Genomic DNA, 9,498 nt, shown 5'->3' with positions numbered 1-9,498 from the left:
TGATTGAGAAAGGGAAGGTCAGGGAAAATCCAAAGGAAATAGCTAAGCTAACAAATCTTAAGAGAAAAGCTGCAGAATATAGGCCAGGTTTTCAGTCCAAAGATAGAGCTCAGTTGACCCTTCTACTCTCATTGAGTCTCCAGTATCAACTGCCACTAGTCAGGGTTCTAAACCCTTTTCAACTGTCAGAAATTCTGCAGTAAGGCTTTGCAGGGTTAATATGCACCCTTTTGCACTATACAGCAAAACTAGTAATAAAGAACTTTTTTTTGAATATTTAGAAAAAGAAAAAGAATAATAAGAATGCCAAGCCGTTTCTTATCCTTAAGTATGCATTCATCACTTCTCCGCCTTTTGACTAAGATCAAGTGTAGTATCTGTTATTATCAGCTTAAGTATGCATTCATCTGAACATGATGATTGTTCCTATTTTCCTGGGAACATGTAAAGGCATAATATTCATCTCAGAATGAAAAGTTTTTGTTTCATAAGATTCTACCAATGACTCATGATGGACATAATGAGAACTTTAATGTTCACATCATCAATTTTTAATTAAGGAACTGGCTGGAGCAGAGCTAATTGGTAGAATGTAAGCATCTGAGGACCAAGGTCTGTTAATACTGTCTTTGTATCATCAGTGATTGATTGTACATGATAGGCATTTAATAAATTGTTGTTGTATCACTTTGTATTGTGCCATATCTTAATGTATCATATCACATTGTAATATACATCATATTGTAATCATAATATATAATACCATGTTATAGCATATCAGGTCACATTGTATCAACCAAAAATCTTAAAACATCTAACCCACAGTCAAGGGAGTATGATCTATTAGAAACATGATACTAAAGAAACTTTTGCCATGTAGAGTATAAGAATTTTGTTAAGACTGCTATAAAGTTAGCCTTAAGATTTGTGAAGACCTGTATCCAACCCAATCGAACTAATTTTTTTCTTAATTCCTGCATATGTCATGCTGAATAAGTGCATGGAAGAAAGAAATAGCTTAAAGGCATTCTCCGGGTCTACTATCTTCACAATACTTCTTGACATCATTTGTAAGACAAAATTCAAGGTCAATTTGGCCTCTGATGCAAAGATGAAGATATTGACTCCTACAGACTTTCTATAAATGGAGATAGGAGAAGTGGGAAGGGCTGAAAATGACATTTTGGGAACAATAGCTAAATAATTCTGGCCAGACATCATATAGATAACATAATCACAGACACACACGCACACGCACACACACACACGCACACACACACACGCACACGCACACACACACACACACAAATTTTCTTTGTTTCTCAGTTCTTTTCTTTTCTATTTGCAGTCAGTGATGGCATGGGGAAGCAAAAGAGAGATCTTGAACATACACTTTGAATTATGGTCTGGCTTAGCCTCCTCTTGTCATATATGTAACATGAACATTTATTCTCAAACTATTTTTTAATTATTTTTATATCACCTACTAACAAGTAATCTCTTCCAATGGCAACAGCAGCTACTCATAACCATTACAAGATAAAGAAAAAAGGAAAGAAATAGGATACATGAGTTTAATATATAATCTGAGCTAATAGTAGAGGTGGACAGAATAGTAAATAAACTATATGGGATGATTTTTTTAAAAATCTAGAAAACTTATCTGCTTCCTAAATATGTCTTCCACACCTGCTTCTTGGTGTTGAGAATTAATGTCAAGCAAAAATGGCTTTCCTTACCTAATAAGCAATCAAGGTTAAAATTATAAATACTTCTTCAGCATGGTGGTAATGCCTTAGTTTCCAATCACACTAATGTGTAAATGACTGCTTTCCTAAAGGAAAAAAAGTGTTTTTGTTTTTTTAACAAGGGAGTTTACTTAATGCCAGGACAAAAAAATAAAGAGAATGAAAGAGCACTGAAAATTAGCAGCTTTTCCCTATGTTTTCTCCGTAGTTTGGCCTTATTAAAAGAAGAATTTTGTCATTTTTGTCAATAATTTAAATGAAGTCTTTGGTGGCATGTTTATCAATATTGCATCTAGCTTAAAGCTTCAAAGGATATTAAAAACATTGGAGAAGTTAATATGCAAAGGGTTCTTAATAGGATAAAAGGATATAACAAATGTAATAAACTGATTAAAAAGGGAAAACAACTTTCATATACTAATGTGTAATTCTTTAGGGTAAAATTTTGTTCATCTTTTCCTTCAATTTCCACTAATTAGATTAAATGTTCATATAAATAATCATAATATATTGAATATATTACTTATATATGTGTGTAAATATTGGTATACACAGAGAAGGAGAGAAAAAACACATATTCACATATTCTTGGTAAGTATAAACACACACACATATAAAATTAAATTTCCCTCCCCCCCAAAAAAATTTGAGACATCATGTTAGGTATGCAGGATATAAAACTGAAAAAAAAATCAAAGTTCTCTTTTCTAATCTAATAGATGTGACAGCTACAGAAAGAAGCATGATAAGAAGTTAAATGAATTAAGAGAAAAGGAAAGAAACAAAGTTCTCTGTGAAAATGTGTGGAGGTAGAGATCACTCTCAGCTGAGGGGAATCAGGGCCAACTTCAAATAAAGGATAAGGCATGTGAGCTGGACCCTGAAAGAAGATAAGAATTCAAACAGGCAGAGTGATATGAGGAACTGTATTGTACTCTAGGCATAGGGGAAAGACTGTATAAATGCATGCTAGAGATTAAGAGATTGAAGGAGGAGATTCAGAATCAGCTAGTTATCAAGTTTGGCTGGAAGAGAGTGTGAATGAATTGTTGGAGCAGGAAATAATGCTGAAAAGGCAGACTGGAGCCAGGTAGGGATTTAAAAATAATTACACAAAGAAATACATATCTTAAATATTCAAAAATGCATGAGTCACTATACTTTTGAAATAAATAATTTAATAGTTGATTGTTTTCTTGAGAGGTAGGTACTAAATGTGGGGTATAATTCTAGCCTGTTATGTAATGTCAAGATGTCATTTGGTTATTATTAATATGCATTTAGTGATAATATTTATTTTCTTTCATGCTTCCTTTATTAATCACTACCTACTTGACTAACAAAGGGTGTCTGTAGCTAGCAGTTCTTATGCTTTGAGATTCAGAGTCTTGAATATTTACAAGTTTGGTTCTATGATCTTGGATGCATAGAATCAAGGCTGCAGTGAGATGTGAAATGGTGTCTTGAATAGTAACCTTGACTAAACCTGAATTTCAAGGGTGTGCCCAGCTCACTGACTCCAGAAAGTTGAATGTTTCAAGAAGCAGTTAAAAAAATTTCCCTGGCTTGCTTTCTTTGCTCCACTAGCTTGTTCACAATGAAATGCCTAGAGGACTCACAAAGGCATTTTTAAATGACACACCTAAATAGGAGATTCCATAAAAGGGAATGATGAAGCATAGCAAACTGAAAAGGAGAAAAAGGAAAAAAAAAAGAAAAATTAGTTTTGCTTGAACAGAGTTTCTGATATGTCCCTTTATGCTGAGCCTTGGAGATAACATGAGAGCAGAATTCACTTATCTCACATGTCAGTAACATGTGCAGTTTGACTTAGGACTGTAAGAAAACTTCATTACTGATAGAAACAATAAAGTAAATGAGAGAGTTGAAAGTTATTTAATCATCAAATAAACATATGAATTCTCTTAATTTAATTAGTGAATTTTTTTTCTTAAAATCAATTTGAAGATATTTTGCAGGATTGATTTAATTCAGTTCAACTCAATTTAATTCTCTGTTTAGCAAACATCCCTTAAGTGACTTCTATGATGACGATACTGTGCTAGACTCAAAAAGTACAAAGGTAAAATTTAAAAAGATGCTACCCTTAAAAATGTCAGATAGAGCACTTTTCAGGATCATCTAGGTGGCTCAGTGGATAGAGACATTCCTGGAGTTGGGCAGTCCTGGGTTCAAATGTAGCCTCAGATACTTCCTAGCTGTGTGACCCTTGTCAAGTCCCTTAACCCTTGTTGCCTAGGCCTTGCTGTTCTATCTTATAACAAATACTTAGTACTACTTTTAAGAATAAGGTATGGGTAAAAAAAATTACTTAAAAATGAAGGAAATCTTGGTGAAGCACTTCTAATTGGAGAAAGTAGAAAAGGTCTCATGTAGGAAGTAGAAATTTACAAAATCTTGAATGGAAGTAGGAATCCCAAGAAATAATGGCACTGACATCAGAGCCAGTTAGATAATTAACTACTTTGTGGTTATTTTTTGACTTGTGTAGAAGACCTTTTGACTGGTTGGCTTTGTTAGGTACAAGCATCTTAGTGTATAGTGTGGTGTTACCATTAGAATTCTGAACTTGGAGTCAAGAAGACCAAAGTTCAAAGGTTATCACTAACACTTACTGCCTGGGTGACTACTCTGTTTGGTGACATGTAAATCTTGATTAATTTTTTTCCACATTTTCAACCTATTAGGCACACTGTTGACATTACCTTAGTCTCTGAACATATCACTTTTTTCTTCTGGAAAAAAGAAATTAAATTGTATATTTGGGGTTTGAAATCTGGTAACTGAAAATAGTGGTTTGGGGAATGGAGAAATAGGTAGGCAATGAAACAGAGACACATCAATACAGCTAGGGTACAAGTAGCCCACAGCTGACTTGGGAGAGGTAACAACTAATACACTTAGCTGGGGAAACAAACAGTAACAGAAACCAATACAGCCAGGGAAACAGTTTAAATGTCAATGGGTTCTTGAAGACTAGGAAGGAGAATACCAGGAAGTTTATAAAAAAGGATTGTTTAATGTTTAACAAGGGCAGGTAGGGAGGTATGAAGATCAACTGATCCCTTAAGTCTATGGCCAACTGTCATGGAATGTTGACTGGGGGAAATGGCTACTCTATCTATAAGCAGCTAGCTTAGGCAGGACTGACAAGGCAAGGGGAAGATGAGAATCTCACGGAGCTCATCCAAGGTTAGCATCACAATGAAATTAGGTCACAGGAACACTTCAGGGAAACATCAAGTTAATCCAAAAAGGCTAGGGAGTATAAGGCTTTCTGGAGTTGTCCACCAAATCAGAGGAGCATCCAACTCAACCTAGATCTTGATTGAAGATCCCTCAATGTATTAAAGATTAGCTCCTCTTTTCAAGATCCCAAATAGTCCACAGGTGAGTAGAACAGTAGCCACAGCATTGAACACTACTCCTCACTCCTATAGGGCAAAACTGTCATCTCTCACGGCTCTCTCTGGAGAAGCCTCTCCCAACATTCTGGGTTTAGAATGTTCTCAGCTTCAGCCAGCTTTTGCTTGGTCTGCCTTTTTAACTCACTATATTAAGTCCTATCTATAATTTTCCTATAACAAGTTTCATAAGTGCTTAGTCTCAGTTTATTATTAATTGAATTGGATAGTTTGATTAGATAGCTTCTAAGGTCTTTTCTGGTTCTAAATTTATTGTGCTATGATCGCATAAGAATATCACTTCATATCAACAGATATTAAATCCCTACTATGTGCAAAGTCTTTGGCTAGCCTTACAAAAATGAAGTAAAATTGATGACCTGATCTTTAGGGTTATCTTATCAATTTATTGAACATCACATAATGAACATCAGGGGCAAATGAGTGGCACAGCGGATAGAATTCTATGTCTAGAATCTGGAATTCTCATCTTCCTGAGTTTTAATCAAGTCTCAGACACTTACTAGTTTTGTGACCTTAAGCAAGCCACATAATCATATTTGCCTCAGATTCCTCATATGTAAAAATTCTAGAGAAGGAAAGGACAAATTAATCTTTCACAAGAAAACCCCAAATGGGTTCATGAAGAGTTAGATACAACTAAAGGGAATGTCAGGTGTAGGACAAATACAAAAAGTATGTGAAACATGTAAGTATACATCTATACAAGGGATTACTGGGAAGAATATGACTGTATTTTTTCATTTCTGCTCTTTCTTGATTTACTTGTTGTGAGTTTCCATAGTTGATACATTAGGGATTCCCAGAATTGCTCCATAATTGTAAAGTTCATTTACATTGACGTCTTCTTTACATCTTACATATTACCTCACCAGAACAACATGTAACCATATGAAACCCATCCAACAGTCTGTGAAGAAAGCCCAGCTTGCCAGAAAACAGCCACACTTGAAGCCATGAATAAAAGCCAGATTGCCACACCACATTAATGGGGGCATCAAACTGTATGTCCTGAAACACTGAGTAGGAAATCCTATTCTAGGTTACTTAAAAAGCAAACATTGATTTTGAATACCAAATGTCTGTTCTATAAGGCATCAAAATGGTTTGCTTCACTCCCACCCACCTGCTCCCTCATAATCATTTAAAGTAAATTTCCTATTTAGGCTTCATCAATTTCAGTATAATTCTAAATTAGTAATTCAGCAAAGGGAAAACATATCAAATCACTCTATTTGGTGGCATGTAAATCTTGATTGATTTTTTTTTCCATTTTCAACCTCTTGGCATAGTGTTGACATTACCTCAGTCTATAAACATATCCCTTTTTTTCTTCTGGAAAATAAGAAACTAAATTATGTATTTGGGGTTTCATAAAATTCTTGGTAGAATATGTCTTACAGAAATAACACATGGTAAAAGTATGAAACACAATTATGAAATAAGTATGATTTTAGTTGGGAAAGAATCCTGGAGTTAGTCTTAAGTATAAGTGAAATGGAATGAAGTATGATTTACTATATTAACCTCCAATTTCATTCTATATTGGCATTGAGATATTCTAGTTTAAGACAGGCAGAATCTAGCTACTAATGTAATTTCAACTGAGTATAGTATCTTATTGCTTTCAGCATTGAATTGCCGATTATGTTTCTTTTGCTTTCACAGTGTATTAGAAATGAGAAACACTTCAAGAAAATTGAACTTAAATTAGTATTTCAGGCTTCAGGTAATCTTTAGGTGTTAATTTTTTTGGAAGGAAACTATAAAAATATTCCTCCTCTCTCTTATTCTCTTGTCCCTCTCTCCCTATAAGGATTTTTTATCCAATGAATTGCATCAGCTTTGTTGCAATATTCTCTTATTTCAAGAACTACGATTTAGGATCAGAAGTCATAATTTTATAACTGATAATTCTGAGTATACTAATACTTTTCCTTAAAATGGCACAAATAAGATGAAGCATCAATACTGGTGAAGATGAAATGGTAGTGGGGGCCATAAATTTTTTCATCACTCTATGATACCAAAGAAAATTAAATGAAAATTAGAGAAGCTTGATTTTTTTTCACATTAATGATTAGGTTATTAAAGAATAAATACTAAGTTGTTTGAGTGGAAAAACCAAAACCACTGATTGGCAAAAGACAGGAGAAAATCTGTCCTGTTTTACATATAAATGAAACAGTGTAATTTTTTTAGTGTATATTTAAGTCACAGAAGCAAATTTAAATCAGAACAAAAAAAAACTCACAAAAAAACTTTAGGTATCTAACTAACTTATGTCTTACTCAGCTTCTTTTATAGCCCCTCCACTTCTCTCAACATTTATTCTTTAATTTATAATAGATATATATGGGGAGAAGGAGAAAATACTAAAGCGTAACTGAAAGCATTTATTCCAGAGGAGAATATTTCAAATAAACATGAAGAAAAATAATGATATTAGCATATACACACATAAAATCAATTCTGAAATAACATATTTTAGTAATACACTGGTTCAGATACCTGGTTCAAATAAACTATATCACTTTTTTTTTTCATTTATAAGAAAAAGCAATCTAAATTAGTTTAAGACTTTTTTAAACATTTTCAGCAAAAGTAAATTAGTTCTTTTATATGTAGTCTCATAAACATATAGTTCCTTACCATTTTAAATATTAATAATAATTTATAGTTATGTTAATTAAGTTAATATAACTCAACATAAAGTGCTATTTTAAATAAAAGTTCTTTTTTATTCCCCATTTTACATTATTTTTATGTGTCTTGGGTTTTTTTAAGTGTGCTAGGTGATTTCTACCTTCTAAATTTAAACAGAAGGACATATGTGATTTAAGATTAATTCCCTGACACTGAGTTTTAAATCTAGAGATTTTAATTAAATTTTTCTCTGGTCCATCTGGGTCATTTGGGTCATGTTCAAGGACATTTTTTTAATTCTGAACCCATAAGTAAAAAAAAAATAAAATGAGCTCTTTTTTTACTATAGATTATTATAGAATGAACTACTTTTTAGAATTACAGAGTGACCCTTTCCATTCAAATGTGCAGCTTACCCATTCTTTATGGCATATAATCAAGGAAATATGTTGTCTCTGAAACAATAGTATTATAACACTAGATGAGTAACTTTACTGCTAATATCCTCAGTCAGCTCCCTAGGACTTGTAAACTAATTATATACTAATTTTTAGACTCATTGTTATTTTTAGAGTTCAAGGATTTTGACCCTTTTGTATGTTCATGCTAGCTTTCCTATTCTAACCAAGTTGTGAGTAATCCATGACTTAACAAATTTGAAATTTTCCAAAAGCAAAAAAAGAAAATTTCTTAGTAGTCTTAACTATAACATGAAAGTGCATTTACCTACAGATTTTAAGTCTAAGAGTTTAAAGGGAATGCTATAAATTCCTTGTTGAAAAGTTACTTCATTACGTTTACCCATTTACTATTATTCATTTTGGATTATCAGGAAGGGTGACTGCTGGGAAAATAGCTTTGGTGACAGAAATAATTATATATTAGAAATATCATAGGATCATGGGATTTGTGGCTGGAAGAGACCTTAGAGATCATTTAGTCCAACCCTTTCAATAAGCCTATCAAAATATTTTATGTAGATCATTAAACAGTAATGAGCTTTGCTCAGTTTTGTAATGACACAGATTTGAATAAGATAGTAAAAGACTACCTGGTGGCCTTTGGTGAGAAAAAGGCAACTGGTCTGGATAAACTACATCATTGAGTATTGAAAGAAATGCTAGATATGAGTGGTAGTCTCTGTCTGTTAAAATTGTTGCAGAGAACAGAATTACTGAAGTATTCAAGAAGAAATATTGCACCATTTTTTCCTTCCTTCCTTCCTTCATTTTCTTTCTTTCTTCCCTTCTTTTTCTTCCTTCCTTTTTTCCTTCCTTCTTTCCTTCCTTCTTTCCTTCCTCCTTTTCTTTCTTTCTTCCTTTCTTTCTTTCTTTCGTTCTTTCTTTCTTTCTTTCTTATTTTTTCAAAGGGAAGAATATAGTCTAAAAAAACATAAGCCAGGAAGTTTGACTTTGATTTCTAGCAAAGTTCTTCATTTAATGGTAGAAGGTTCACTTGGTGAAGATCTAGGAAAATGAAGCCATAATGATGTAAAAGCAATGGGGCTTCAAATAGTGATCATATATGTTACAAAGAGTAATAACATTATTTCCTTCTTGGACAAAGTTGTTGATCTAATAGATCAGGGTAATGCTACAGACTAATTTCCTCTTGATTTTAGAAATTATTTGATAAAGTTCTTCATAGTTTATTGAGTA

The 9,498-nt window shown here is 33.1% G+C and overlaps 1 pseudogene; it reads left to right on the top strand.

The window, feature by feature from the left end:
- The first annotated feature begins 338 nt into the window (after positions 1-338).
- LOC123232844 lies at positions 339-552 on the top strand (annotated as a pseudogene).
- Positions 553-9,498: the final 8,946 nt, after the last annotated feature.

The sequence above is a fragment of the Gracilinanus agilis genome, chromosome 1, assembly GCF_016433145.1.
Source record: "Gracilinanus agilis isolate LMUSP501 chromosome 1, AgileGrace, whole genome shotgun sequence".
Lineage (NCBI taxonomy): Eukaryota > Metazoa > Chordata > Mammalia > Didelphimorphia > Didelphidae > Gracilinanus > Gracilinanus agilis.
This window is presented reverse-complemented; position numbering and strand designations above follow the sequence as displayed.